The 15,660-nt window shown below is 37.9% G+C and overlaps 1 protein-coding gene and 1 long non-coding RNA gene across 2 annotated transcripts in view; one reads left to right on the top strand and one right to left on the bottom strand.

The window, feature by feature from the left end:
• Positions 1 to 11,041, top strand: part of LOC139977588 (uncharacterized) — a 35,349-nt gene extending 24,308 nt beyond the window's left edge. Inside the window, exon 3 of the long non-coding RNA XR_011796609.1 lies at positions 10,727 to 11,041. This is a non-coding gene — a long non-coding RNA (uncharacterized lncRNA). The remainder of the gene's footprint in view (positions 1 to 10,726) is intronic.
• Positions 1 to 15,660, bottom strand: part of LOC139977586 (uncharacterized) — a 44,405-nt gene that overhangs the window by 14,685 nt on the left and 14,060 nt on the right. The gene's annotated exons all lie outside the window — the stretch shown is intronic.

Genomic DNA, 15,660 nt, shown 5'->3' with positions numbered 1-15,660 from the left:
CTCGGCTTCCGTCGAACTGGCGGAGGAAACGAGGAGCAACCGCACGAGAGCTTCGACTTCACCAAACATAGCCCGTACCGCTGGATTCATCTACTTGAATATTTGTCTATACCCTTCAACCGACGACGAATGGAACTGGCCTCGAAAGAGAAACAGACTAAGCTTAAGATTGTTGGAGAGCTCAGGGTATCACCTCACGAGATCTGGGTGGAATTCTACATTCAGCAACATTGAGTGATATTCGATGATATGAATCCTGAGATGTGTAAGCCCTAACCAAATAGAGCCACGACACTACTCTTTTTCCAAATGTGTGGGAGGGGGGACATTTGATATTGTTTTCCCCACCATCGAAATGTGGGGGGGGATGGACGTGTACCCCCGTCCCCCTGGATTGACGCCCATGATAGCATACAATACACACTGCTGTACGGTATAGAACTAAAGTGTATATGATCATGTTATAGGCTATATGTATATGCTGTGAATTGTCGGGGACAAAACGAGTGTCTAGACAAAATGCCAGCATAAAAATACTACAATAGTAAACTGATTTAAGTGAACCATTACACTCTGCGTGCATATGTCATGAATGTCGGAAATCAAGTAAAACGATAGTCTATAGACATAATGCCTACATAAACTGCGCTTTTCAACGGATTTAAATGAACCATTAAAGGAATAACGAAGGTGGGGATTATTGTAAAAAAGTAAAACACCCTCCTGAAACTTGTTGTACAAACAGGGTGGTACTAAATCTCTTTTAAAACAAATAATCAAATTTTTTTTTCAACATGACACTTTGAGATATTAGCTGTCAAAGATGACGTTGGTTGTACAGAGCAACTTAAGAACCTCATTAATTAATATTGAGGAAAGCTGAAACCCTGAAATTTGGTAAGTTGTACAAGCTGTATGTGTATAATTAAAGTAAAAAAGGCTCACAGTTCTCGCATGGTTATGTTGTATAAACAATGGCATCAAAAACCTTTTCTAAATGCTGAATCGCAGAACAAAATAGCAACTTCAGAGCTGGCAAACCTCTTAAAGAATCAAGTATCCTGAAGCAATAATTTAGGAGCAATTTCTCTTTTAAAATTGCACAATATTTCTCACAAAAATAAACCAAAACTGATTAGTTCAACATTTCAGAAACAAAAATATTGTCACATGACTACCTACTGTAGAACCACAGATGATTAATATGGCTTTAAAACAGATGGTCCAAATAATACAAGAAAGGCCTAGGTTCATTTAAAGCATTAGGCTCGTGCCACATATGTGCAACCGCGAATGTTTTTCACGAACATTGTCATAGGTCTAGGTGATCGTTTATAGTTTACAGCGGTGGGCTGCCCAGGCCTATATATTATAGGCTACACCCTAGTATAGGCCTGGGCTTAGCTTCGATTTTAACTCAGATTCAGGATACAGGCCTAGACTATCAACATCTACATCTGAAGGTTGTTTAACAACACATTCGCATGCATGCCAAATCCGTGACTGATAATGTGATATTCGTCTAGGACTGTGCTAGGGCCTACGCTAGGCAACATACCAAAAGTTAGCCTAACAAGTTAGCACGGGCATACGTTATAAATTGGGCGTAAACTTACAATAAACGTACATGTTGAGTTGTTAGAATAGCAGGATAACGATTTCACAATGTTTTATATAACATTATTTCGATGTTAGCACGTTTTAGAGATATCCACGATTTCCATCGTTAGATATCATGTAAAAGGTTTTTCAGAGTTTTACCTCTGGTGATCTATAGTTAATTTGACCTAACAAGCTATAGGATTCTTGTACTCAATATGGCAAATGCATAGACCATGTATGAAAAGTATATCCATGATTTCTACCATGACAAATAATGTTTGAAGGTTTTCAGGCCTCGAAAAAATATTTGTAAAATACTCGCTATTTGGCGGCCGTGACTAAAATTCTACTCGCCAAATTCCACTCGCCACTAGGCTAAGTATTGTTGTTCATGTCTCCAAAGTACAGATTTGCAACATCAATACTTTCTATGAACAAAGGTTAGGCAGTTAGGCAGATACAAGGTGCTACGTAATTGCGCATTGGAAAGTCATTTTTCTTTGCAGAATGAAATTTAAACTCTTTCAAACAAAAGTAAGTGTTGAACAAAGTAAAACATGTCGCAGAGTCATAAATAAGCAGCTAGGCCTACTGTAATGTCTTTGAACAATTAAACTAAAAAAAAAAAAAAACGTCTGTAAAAAACACCTAGCAGCAACAACAGCAAACTTGTCTCAAAACTCTTTTGATTGTTCTATACTTTGCGAATTATAACTCGATAGCCAGTAGGAAATTGCCTTAAGAAATAATGAAGGCCTGTTTTGCCATCTTAAGTGTATTGGTATTCTGACTCGTATTCTTCACGTTGTTGTGTTAACGAACCCTATTCTGTCCAACCGTTGCTGGCCTAGACAACATACAATTGCTCATAGGCCTAGACAGGTTTGTTCAAGTTCTCCCATAATCATAAACGTTGCGAAAGTCGAACGTCACTTTTAAGGCCAAGCTATGCTGAAACTGGTGGAAGAGACTACACAAATTGAGATCAACAGCCGATCCAGTCAAAAGCTCGTGAACTCACTGCCAAACTAAGACCGTTTTACACAATTATTTCGCATTGAGATTAGTCAGAGTAAAAAATCTAACTAGACAAACTGTTCAGTTTCATAAACGCTGCCTGGTCACAACAAAAGTACAACCTGAAATAAATACGACGGAAGACGTCCAAGAGAACCACTGTACTACAAAGTACATCTTTCTGCACGCAAAATAAGGCTTCCGAGCGGCAAGTTAAGGACAATGCAACTATGTTCGTGTTTTCAGTTTCGATTATACGGATGCCTATAAGCTCATATCCAATTGTCAATAGCATCCTATTCGTACGAGGCGTTACGCACATGTTATCTGATAGACTGGTCTCTGGGAGATACGGTAACTTCTAAAACAACGTTTCCACAATTTGGCGTATGGTGACTCCAACTGACCTTTGACCTCAATAAAATCTTGTACTGAAACGTGTACCAACTACATACTAAATATGAGATTCGTCCAACCTTCCCTTCTTGAGCTATCGTGTTTACAAGGTTTTCACAATTTTACCTCTAGTGACCCCAAATGGACTTGAACCCTCACTAAAAACAATACGGATCTTGAACTCAATGTGGTACTCCTTCACACGAAATGCGAGATTTATCCAAGCTTTTCTTCTTGAGATATCGTGTTTACAAGGTTTACTCAATTTGACCCTTGGTGACCCCAAATGACCTTTGATCTCCATAAAAAACTATAGGTTGTTGGTCCTAAATGTGGTCCTACTACTCACGAAATATGAGATTGGTCCAACTTTACCTCCTTGAGATATCGTGTTTACAAGATTTTCACTATTTGGCCCCTGGTGACCCCAAATGACCTTTGACCTCCCCACAAAGCAATAAGGAACTTCTTCTTAATGTGGTACTCATATAAACCAAATATTAGATTGGTACAAGCTTCCCTTCTTGAGATATCGTGTTTACAAGTGAGGCGTCACACACACATACGCACGCATACACACACACATACTCTCCGCCTGCATGAATGCATAGGTTACGATTATCATCGAAACCGAAAACACTATTACTCCACCATGGGCTTCATTTGCCTGTTAGGATTTTAAAAAGGGTACTGGTAATGTGCAGAAGTTACAAAGACACCCCCAAAACAGGTCGTTCTTATTTATGTCCTTTTTCAAATGATATATCCTTTTTTTTTTTAAATAGCGTTTTAAATAATATTTTTACAACATCAGGCAAAATGTTTTGCTGAAAACATTAGATAACATCATCAAAATGTTTTTAGTTTTAGGAAGACATTTTGACGAGGTTTTCAAAATGTTATCATTCTGTATTATTCAAGACCCTCTAAAACGTTTCAATATTACTTTAAAAACAATTTTAGTTTTAGGAAAGGCAATAATGTTCATGATCATTTTATGATCGATGGCAAAGTAGTTTAGAGGGTAGTAAGCTACAAGTACCTGGGAACGTATATTGATAATAAACTTAATTAGAATATTCACACAAAAGCTGTTAAGGGTAAAGCCTGCCAACGACGTTATTTCCTTAGAAAAGTAAAACAATGCAGAGTTGATTATACGATCATGAAATTATTCTACCAGTCAATCATCCTAAGTGTTCTAACGTCTAGTATTATATGTTTCTTTGGCATTATGCCGAAGAAGTACAGGGCAGAGCCCTAACGTGTTCGGAAGCTAGCTGAACGCTGCTGCATTGGTTCAAGCCTTCTGTCATTCTCATCCATATATGAAGAGAGTCTGATGAAGAAACTAAATAATATAAAAGAAGATCATACATACCCTTTTTACAGTCTTATCATGTTCAACAGATCCGGGATACGATTACAGGTGCCACATATTAAAACGTCCAGGTTCCGTAATTCTTTCCTACCTGAGGCAATACACTGTGTAACTCGCGCGCAAAGCGATATGGCACAGTGTGTGATCTGTCACTTGCAGCTCTCTGTGCTGCTTCTGTAACAATTCTGGTTCTGCTTATTTACTTTGATTCTCGTAGTTGTTCACTAATAGCTGTTTATTGTATGGTTCTATTTATATTCACTACTATTTTATGTTTACTGTTTTGTTTTCTGAGATGGACAATAAAGTGTCTACCTATCATCTCCTTTCATTTCTTCTAAAGATCGTCCTTCAAGAAAGGTTAGCTCAGGAAATAGCTGTATTAACTACAATTATTATGAAGAGGTAATACATCCCAGTGACATGTATACAATATTTGATAGCTTTTACATCAGTGTCCTCATATTGTTAATGCATAGCATGTTTGTTTTGTCTATATGTATATCCTTTGGTAAATATTGAGAGATAACCCATGTATGAAAAGTCTCTAAACATATGGAAATTTTTACCACGACACTTGAAGTAAGAATGATTTTGCTAAAAGCAGCTGTTGAGGTCACTTTGTTAAGTTGTTGATACTGTTTAATTCTACATTTCATACCAATAGAGGTCATCAGATTGACTAATTAAGTTTCATTTAAATAAATTGATGTGAAATTCTAACTTTTTAAATTTTTCATGTAGATTACAACTATGTTAACTACGCTGCTATCCCACGTTTAGGGAAAGTACAATTTTAAACGTTGAATCAAAGAGTTTAATAACATTTCTATCGACCTTCATTGGATGAAAAAAATCGAGATGATTGACATAGTGTGATCAATTGCTTTTTGCTTAAGCAAAATCATCCTCATAACTTCCTTATTTTTAACATGTAACACTTTTAATTTGGTAATAAAATCTACTGGAGAAATTCAACTGGTATGTGAAGGCGTATCAACTGGTTCTGTATATCTGTCAATGAGGGTGTATTACCCAATTGTAATGATTGTACAGATTGCACGCAATCACACACCAGTAGAATCATGTTTTGTTTTAAGGCCGTGTTAAGACCTCAACTAGCGATTTGTCTTTTTTGCTTATTTCAGTATAAAGCTCTGGCATTATGTTCACCAAGTAATGCATAATAGTATAACGCCATGTTTTCTCCTGGAAGACAAAGGCAACCATTATGATAAGCTTATCATCACGAATGACATCTATGCTACATAGTAACTCTAATCACAATTATCTGTGCTAATAATTTGAAATAAAGTTTGACTAGATTTTTAAAGAAACGTTGTGCCGCGGTTGGCACTTTTGTCAAGAGACAGCACATTTAAGAGATTTAAGGTCTAAACACTTTTCAGTATAGAACATCAAAAATAAAATCAACATGTCAAAAAGCAATATCATCATTTCAAGACTAACATCAACCTTTTTCACATGTCAGTCACGTGAGTTCGGCTACTCTATCGGCGTTTATTGGCGGTATCACAAGTTCAGAAAGTATATTAACATATTACGAATATAACAGGGTGTTACAAGTTAACATCAGCATGTAACGGTTGGCATCAATATGTCGCACCTTCATATCAGTATGACAGAGAAAAATGTTTGAGAGCTTGTGCAAGGAATATATTGTACGGGCCTGTCTAACTTGTCTTCTCTTGTAATAAAGGTGGAGGCGGAAAATGGGGGTTGAAAACAGTTTAACATTTTATAACTAAAGAGAATCACCAATCATTCACTTTACAACACATTCAAGTATGTGGAAGTAGTGAGCACATCATCTTCATTATGTCGGTTGTGCTCATAGATGTGAACGCAACTGCAATAATTAATAAACATTATTAATATTCGTGCGTATGTTGTTGTAAATAAAATGTGTTAAGGAATACATTTTCAATGAATTATAAAACAGGTTTAAATAGTGTTAATAGGATATCAATGGAACAAATTAAAAAGTTTCCGAGTTCACTGATTTGAGCAATATTTATTAGCATGATTTAAGTCTATATTTCAATGAGTATTAGGCTAGTGGTATTATTAATGATATTATAAAACTATTTAAACATATCTTAAAATGATTATTAATAAATCAAGTTTCAAAATGTATAAAATGCTGTCACAATAAAAAATAACAATTCACAAAGAAAATGAAGATAAACAAGTAAGAAGAAGACTATAAGGGATAAGACCGAAAGGAATGTAGTCCTTGATATAATAGATTGTCAATAACTTATACCATTAAGTAAGTAAGAGAACAAGAGAAAGTACGAGAATTCGAGTCGTTCCCTACATTGAATTCTTTCATCATTCCATTACAATTGAAAAACGTCCTGTAGCATTTTTCGGTGTTTTTTATCGGTCTTTCCCTTATATATGAAATGCATGAGAAAAATCCTTAATTCGTTAACTAAAACTAAGATAAAATAATAACCGTAAAAGTTTACAAGGTTGCTAATTACAAAGTTGTGACTATTTGGTTATTATGTTGTCTTGCGTATAGCTGAGTAACACAGTGTTCATTGACAGTATGTATGTAAGACTTGAAAATTAATGTTTTATTGGTTGTAAATTAACGTAGAAAACGGTAACAAGAAGGAAATCCGATAATCACAAGGAATTACAAAATTTGCAGATGTTTTATGTTGATCCTAAGCAGTTAATTCAGTGCGTATAATTCGCTCCTTGTTTCACAGCTGGTAAGGCCACGAGGAAACAGTTATCGAAATCAGATATGATGGCTCATTAAAAACACCAAACTTAGAACAATGTGTTACACAATTAACAACGTTACTTAGAAACTGCAAGACGCATCTCATGTTAAATATATTGCAAGAGTAGGTCTCTGGTACCAAATATCCAATAAAAACCTTAAGTTAATTCATTCATTATCACAATTACTTAGAAACAGGGCGTTCAATGGAATAAATCCTTCTATATCAAACTGCAAGGCTGTCAGTGACCAATATTTAGTACATCGTGGTACATCGCCTTGTTGAATGTGTAACCAGAGATCTAAAGCAACCCATTCGTGATGTAACCAATATGTTTCCTTAAACTTCCACCAGCAATGTAACAGGATGGAAACAAAGAAGGAAAAAAAAAAGATACATAACTCTCAGCAGTACTAACACCGATTGCTAATTTACCAGCTTCCACTTTGCTGCAATACATATTACAAGTTTGTCTTTTTTGCACTTGTCGAATTTTCCGTTTACATTATTGAAGCATTATTACAATACTTATTTGTTGTTGTGTTCATATTATTTTTATTTTATTTTGTTGCGATACTTTTATAATCCTCTCCCTGTTTTTATATGATTTACTTCATAATATCAAACAGGAGCATACGGCCAATACTTTGGCCGTTTACAATAGCGATTACAAGCAGTATGTATTTAAATATATATTTTTTATTTGTAACATTGTCATTTTAATAATAAAATGAATTCTAAACTATCAAAGAGTAAATTTAATTTCGAGCATTATGTTGCATTGATTGAAATATGTTTTAAAGTCATCATAATAAAACAAAGTGGACAAAACTTAATCAGCTTTACATGTTATGATTTCATACCACAAAAAAAAAAAAAAATCCTTTGCTACAAGAAGAAGCAAAAGTTTTAATATCGTTCTATTGGCCCGTATTGAGGTGTCTTCATATCTTAGTGTAACAGACAACCATCGTAAATTTGCTACGCAAAGTTTCTACGTCATCTTTCAAATTCATTACCTGTAAATCAAAAGAACATGAACTAATGGGGAAAAGACAATATGAACGAAACTTAACTGGCTTGAAAGGGTTTCCTTTACCAGTGAATTATTCCTCATGTACAATAATAATTGTTGTCTCTGTGGACAGATATATGTCATTGGTAGACATTAAATTATGAAGATCTTGCGAAGTAATCAAACGAAACTTTATTACACAATCTCTAAATCGATTTAATTCAAATATATCTAGTATTGGATCCCGGCCTCTTTGTTACTCGTGTAAGATGGATTTTTCGTCTCGTCAATTTGCAAATATATATATATATATATATATATATATATATATATATGCTATAAGCATGTCCTTTCCAGGTTTAAACTGAATCTTCATGTCATAACCTTGTAATCTTAATAATAACCTCTGTAATCTAGGTGGTGCTGCACCTAAGTTCTTCAGTTTTATCATTTCAAGTGGCTTGTGGTCACTTTTGACAATGAAAGATTTCCCATAAATATAGGTGTGAAACCTCTCACATGCATGTACAACTGCCAGCATTTCACGTTCTATGTTGGCATACCTTTGTTCGGTTTCAGGTAGGGCTTTTGATGCAAAATAAACTGGTTTAGAATCTTGCAATAACACACATCCAATTCCTTTCATGGATGCACCCACTTCAATGACACTTTCCTTATTGGGATCAAAATATGCCAAAATTACTTGCTTTCTAATTAGTTCCTTTATCTGGTTAAAGGATTGATTATGGGATTAATGGAACTCCGTATCGGCCTTCAGTAAGGACCTTAATGGTGAAGAGCAAGTGGAAAGGTTGGAACAAATGGTGACATGTACGTGGCTATACCCATAAATTCTTGAAGCTCTTTCTTGTTACTTGGGGCTTCAGTTTTTTCTATAGCCTTAACCTTTTCAGGGTCTGGGTGCACACCTTGTGAGTCATAAATTGATCCAAAAAAATTAATACTTGGCTTCTTGATTTCACACTTCTCGTAATTGAACACAAGTCCCTTCTCTCTTGCCACTTTCATGAGCCTGTGGAGGTTTTGATCATGTTCCTCCTCTGTTTTGCCATACACACCTATGTCATCAGAAATTCCAAACGTACCTGGGCATAATTCCAAAATTTGATCCATCTTTGCCTGGAATATGTCCTGACTAACAGACAAGCCGAATGGCAGTCTTTTAAACCTAAACCGTCCAAAAGGACTATTAAAAGTGGTTAGGAAACTGAATTCTTTCTCCAACATGATAGACCAATACCCATGTCTAGCATCCAATTTGGAGAATACGGTACTGTGTGCAAGCTTATGAGTAATTTCCTCCAATGTTGGAGTTTTATGGTACGTACGTTTAATGGCAGAGTTTTAAGTCTTTGAGGTCTAGGCGTACACGCCACTTCCCATTGGCTTTTTGGGAGTACACTACACTAGAGACCAATTCAGTTGGCTCTGTTACAGACTCAATTACACCTAGTTTCTCCATGTCATCGTACTCTTTCTTGACATCATCGATTATTTGTATTGGACATCTACGAGCAGCATGAATTACCGGTGAAACATCTGTGTTTATAACAATATGGTAGTTCCCTTCTAATTTGCCAACCCCTTCAAATCCATCAGGGCATAACTTTCTTAAGTCATCTGCAGTGTCAATTTTAGTGGTGTCAACAGACACTCCACAATGCAAGGTAACTAACTTCAATATAGGGATGAGTTTAATCCCAAAATAGCTGGACCTTTGACATCAGCAACATAAAATTCAGTTTCTATAGTTCTATTACGAAACTCGCATTTTAGGGTATGAGTACTGAAATGACGTATGATGCTATCATTGTAAGCCATGACCATAGTTTCGATAGGTTTAGTAGATCTGGGCAGTGGAATACCACTTTTATCAATACAATGAGGATACATTTGTCTAAATATACGCAACGGCAATACATTTCCTTCGGCACCAGTATCAACTTTGGCCTTTAGTGTGGCTGGCTGATCACCTATAACTATGTTCAGGTTGACAACAGCTTGATTATCAGCTATTTTCTGAGGACCATTTATATTGTAAATATATACTGAATCAAAACAAAGGTTTTCGGCACCTCGGTTCAGACGAGAATCACTCTGGTTTACATGTGCATTTGTCAAACCGTTTACATGTCGCTCATCTTGGAGCTTACGAGGTTTAAAACTGCCTCTTCCCCTTTTTGGATGATCACCCTTTCCATTACGTTTCTTTTGTCTACATACGGATTCCCAATGGTTTGGCTTTCCACAATAATTACAATTTGTCCCTTCGGCCGGACACTTCCCCCTGTGTGGATAATTTATTCCACACCTAACACACTTCTGGGTATTTCCAGGATGGACTTTGGTACTACCCTTGTGCACATAATCTACAGAGATAGAGAGTGCATTTAATGCTTCCATATGTGTCCTTGTAGCCTCAAAGGTTCTTGCTACATCTAATGCATCATCCAACTTTAAGGTTTCATCTTTGCCTAACTTTGCCTAACTTTGTTCTCTTTTATAGTTTTGATTTCTTGTGTAATTGAACAGATCACAACCGTTTTTGGAAATTGCCAGAACAATTCCCGGAGTTGACGGATCACCCAGCTGAGAAAGTTAATTCGAAAACAGTCGAAGAGTTCTTGAAAACAGAAAGTATTAACTTTAAAACTGTTATGCTACGTACTGTTGTGGATGTATCTTTTATTTTTGAAGACGGCAGTGCCGATTTAAAAAAAAACTGCTTGATTTTCTGACGCATGTGAAAGATTTCGAACAAACCGCTTCTCCTGAAATGGTATCCAAATTGAAAAAAAAATATCTAAAGAATGGGGATTGCACGTATCGCGAAAGTGGTCGGATACTGTTAGATAACAGTTGTGGCGCACTGATTATTGAGAAATCTACACCGAAATAATTTGTTTTCAGCTTAAAATAATGGTGCAGGGAGAAATTTTACTAGTGTATTAGGAATATTAAAATTAAACGATAAAATCAAACGATATATATATATATATATATATATATATATATATATATATCGTAACGTGAATGGCCTTTATTCTCATCCGTAGTAAACTGTGCACTTAGCTACATAGCCAGCCATGTCATGAATATTCATAATCTTTTAGGATGTAATTTTGGGAGGTTAAATGTTAATTGATGTGTTTTGTTGTCTAATTAAGAGAGTTATGGATTTAGTAAACCAACATTATCATTAAGTTAAATGTCTACGACATGTCTGCACATGTTTAGGGGGAATAATGTTATTGTTGTTAATTAAATAGTTAAAGGGATTGTACTTCCCATGTTATATTGCGTGGTATATGGACCAGAGTGAGACGGTCAAATAAACGCCTATAAAATTGTTCTTTTCTTAAGAACTGGCACTCACACACTCTAAAGTCTTGTGCGCAGAGTCATTTTTGTTGTGTGTTTGTAACCTGGCCTGGTCTCTAGTTGCTGCTCTGCGGTTAACTGATACACAGGCTAGCATCGATTTCTCCATACAGATCTTCTGGCAGTATTCTTGGCCGTGCTTAGGGCCCCTCGGAACGCAACAACTGGTGGCAGCGATGGGATTCTGAACTCCTGGAGAAGAATACTAAACCCCAGACCACAGGATCTGAAGAACAGAACAGAAAAGACTGGCTCTCCGACAGAAAAGGTTGGCTCTCCGACAGAAAAGATTGACTCTCCGACAGAAAAGACTGGCTCTCCGATAGAAAAGACTGGCTCTCCGACAGAAAAGACTGGCTCTCCGACAGAAAAGATTGACTCTCCGACAGAAAAGACTGGCTCTCCGACAGAAAAGACTGGCTCTTCGACAGAAAAGACTGGCTCTCCGACAGAAAAGACTGGCTCTTCGACAGAAAAGACTGGCTCTCCGACAGAAAAGACTGGCTCTTCGACAGAAAAGACTGGCTCTCCGACAGAAAAGACTGGTTCGACAGAAAAGAGGACAAGGCACTCTGACGATCCTCACAGAAAAGACTGGTTCTCACAGAAAAGATTGGCTCACCATCAAGGGACTCTGATGTTTTCTCACAGAAAAGACTCTGGTTCTCACAGAAAAGATTGGCTCACCATTAAGGGACTCTGATGTTTTCTCACAGAAAAGACTCTGGTTCTCACAGAAAAGATTGGCTCACCAACAAGGCTCTCTGATGTTTTCTCACAGAAAAGATTGGCTCTACAACAAGGGACTCTGATGATTTTTACAGAAAAGACTCTGCTCCTATAAACAAAGAAGTCTGGTAATATTTACGGAAAGAGTTTGGTTTTCCATTCTGAGGAACATAGTGCAGACAACAAGTGGAACTTTCTGACTGATCTACAATGCAGTCTGGCAATACCAGAGTTTGAACCACTGATAGAGAGGAATTTCGGTATCTGAAGAAAGAACACTTTCGGACTTGTCAAATTATTCCCGAAATAATCAAGAAATACTCTGCATACACCAACTATGTCGGAGGCACGTTCAAGTGAACACTGGCTGCTAATGGACCAATGTACGTCACCTGTGAGCTCACAGCCATCAAGGAATCCATTTCAGAAGGAAGAAAGACACCAGACCAATCCTTTCCTGAATACCGACTTATATCAAAGGGATATGAATCAATCCTTTACTACACTCCATACCAAAGAGAAAGTCATGGATATGTGCCCAGAACCAACAATCAGTTCAGGTACCCCCAATCATCAGGAGCACGTGTAACAGGTAACACTCCGACATATGACGGATCAACCCCATGGAAAGATTTTCTCGTTCAATTCGAGGTAGTCTCAGAACTCCATGGCTGGAGCCCGCTTTCGATGGCATTAAACCTGGCAGCAAATCTCAGAGGGCCAGCTCAAGCACTATTGGCAGATCTCCCTGAAGAGTACAGGAGAAATTACCAGGCCCTGACAGTAGCATCAAAGCAGAGGTTCGCTCCAGAAAATCAATGCGAATTGCACAAAGCCCTACTCCGGAACAGAAGCCGTAAAATGACAGATAGCCTACCAGAATTGGCACAAGATCTGCGTAGACAAGTAGTTAAGGCCTAACCTGATGTTCCCAGCTCCATGCATGATGCATTGGCAAAAGATTATTTTGTTGACTGCTTGCAAGACCCAGATACCAGATGGCGGGTTTACCAATCTAGACCTGCGACTCTACAGGGAGCTGTCACTATTGCAGTTGAAATGGAGGCTTTCACCATTGCGGAGCAGAGGAAAGGTGCTGCAAGAAAGCTTGTTCGAGCTGTGGCTTCCGGCGAAACTGTGACTTCCGGTGAATTCGTTCAGACTAAAACCAAAGAGCAGACTCAGGAGACTCAAAGTGAGATGACAAGCGCCCTCATCGAAGCTATTAAGAGCGGCTTTAACGAAATTAAAGGCGAGCTCAAGAATAATAACAGGGGCCAGAGATATACAGGAAGTGGCAGACTGAGTGGAGCGGAGTTCAGAGGACGATGTTTTAAATGCAACAAGCAAGGTCATAGGGCTAGAGATTGTCCTGAAGAGGCCATGCAAACATCAACACAGGAAAACTCCAACCTGTCGAGTTTAGGGGTCGAAGGTCGGCAGTAGGGGACAACAGACCCTCCGTGAAGTCAGCGAAAAGAGGAAAAAGTAGGCGAGAAGTAACAGTTGAAGGGCAATTAGAGAACGTCAAATTGTCATTTGTCGTAGACACCGGGGCAGATGTCACCATCGTAAGGCCAGATGTCTACAATGCCATTTCTGAAGAGTTAAGGCAAAAGTTGCAAAAATCTTCAGTGCAAGTGGGAATGGCAAATGGACAGCCCTTAGGCTACGACGACTTCGCAACTTTCTCGCTGATTATCAAAGAAAAGTTGGTCCAGTACGAAGTATGGGTAGCGGACATCGAGACTGAAGGAATCCTGGGAATTGATTTCTTGCGACAACAATTCCCGGAGTTGACGGATCACCCAGCTGAGAAAGTTAATTCGAAAACAGTCGAAGAGTTCTTGAAAACAGAAAGTATTAACTTTAAAACTGTTATGCTACGTACTGTTGTGGATGTATCTTCTATTTTTGAAGACGGCAGTGCCGATTTTAAAAAACTGCTTGATTTTCTGACGCATGTGAAAGATTTCGAACAAACCGCTTCTCCTGAAATGGTATGCAAATTGAAAAAAAATATCTAAAGAATGGGGATTGCACGTATCGCGAAAGTGGTCGGATACTGTTAGATAACAGTTGTGGCGCACTGATTATTGAGAAATCTACACCGAAATAATTTGTTTTCAGCTTAAAATAATGGTGCAGGGAGAAATTTTACTAGTGTATTAGGAATATTAAAATTAAACGATAAAATCAAACGATATATATATATATATATATATCGTAACGTGAATGGCCTTTATTCTCATCCGTAGTAAACTGTGCACTTAGCTACATAGCCAGCCATGTCATGAATATTCATAATCTTTTAGGATGTAATTTTGGGAGGTTAAATGTTAATTGATGTGTTTTGTGGTCTAATTAAGAGAGTTATGGATTTAGTAAACCAACATTATCATTAAGTTAAATGTCTACGACATGTCTGCACATGTTTAGGGGGAATAATGTTATTGTTGTTAATTAAATAGTTAAAGGGATTGTACTTCCCATGTTATATTGCGTGGTATATGGACCAGAGTGAGACGGTCAAATAAACGCCTATAAAATTGTTCTTTTCTTAAGAACTGGCACTCACACACTCTAAAGTCTTGTGCGCAGAGTCATTTTTGTTGTGTGTTTGTAACCTGGCCTGGTCTCTAGTTGCTGCTCTGCGGTTAACTGATACACAGGCTAGCATCGATTTCTCCATACAGATCTTCTGGCAGTATTTCTTGGCCGTGCTTAGGGCCCCTCGGAACGCAACAACTGGTGGCAGCGATGGGATTCTGAACTCCTGGAGAAGAATACTAAACCCCAGACCACAGGATCTGAAGAACAGAACAGAAAAGACTGGCTCTCCGACAGAAAAGGTTGGCTCTCCGACAGAAAAGGTTGACTCTCCGACAGAAAAGACTGGCTCTCCGATAGAAAAGACTGGCTCTCCGACAGAAAAGACTGGCTCTCCGACAGAAAAGATTGACTCTCCGACAGAAAAGACTGGCTCTCCGACAGAAAAGACTGGCTCTTCGACAGAAAAGACTGGCTCTCCGACAGAAAAGACTGGCTCTCCGACAGAAAAGACTGGCTCTCCGACAGAAAAGACTGGCTCTTCGACAGAAAAGACTGGCTCTCCGACAGAAAAGACTGGTTCGACAGAAAAGAGGACAAGGCACTCTGACGATCCTCACAGAAAAGACTGGTTCTCACAGAAAAGATTGGCTCACCATCAAGGGACTCTGATGTTTTCTCACAGAAAAGACTCTGGTTCTCACAGAAAAGATTGGCTCACCATTAAGGGACTCTGATGTTTTCTCACAGAAAAGACTCTGGTTCTCACAGAAAAGATTGGCTCACCAACAAGGCTCTCTGATGTT

This window comes from Apostichopus japonicus, chromosome 12, assembly GCF_037975245.1.
Source record: "Apostichopus japonicus isolate 1M-3 chromosome 12, ASM3797524v1, whole genome shotgun sequence".
In the NCBI taxonomy this organism is placed as follows: Eukaryota; Metazoa; Echinodermata; class Holothuroidea; order Aspidochirotida; family Stichopodidae; genus Apostichopus; species Apostichopus japonicus.
Note: the sequence above shows the minus strand (reverse complement) of the source record. Positions and strands in the feature narration are given on the sequence as shown.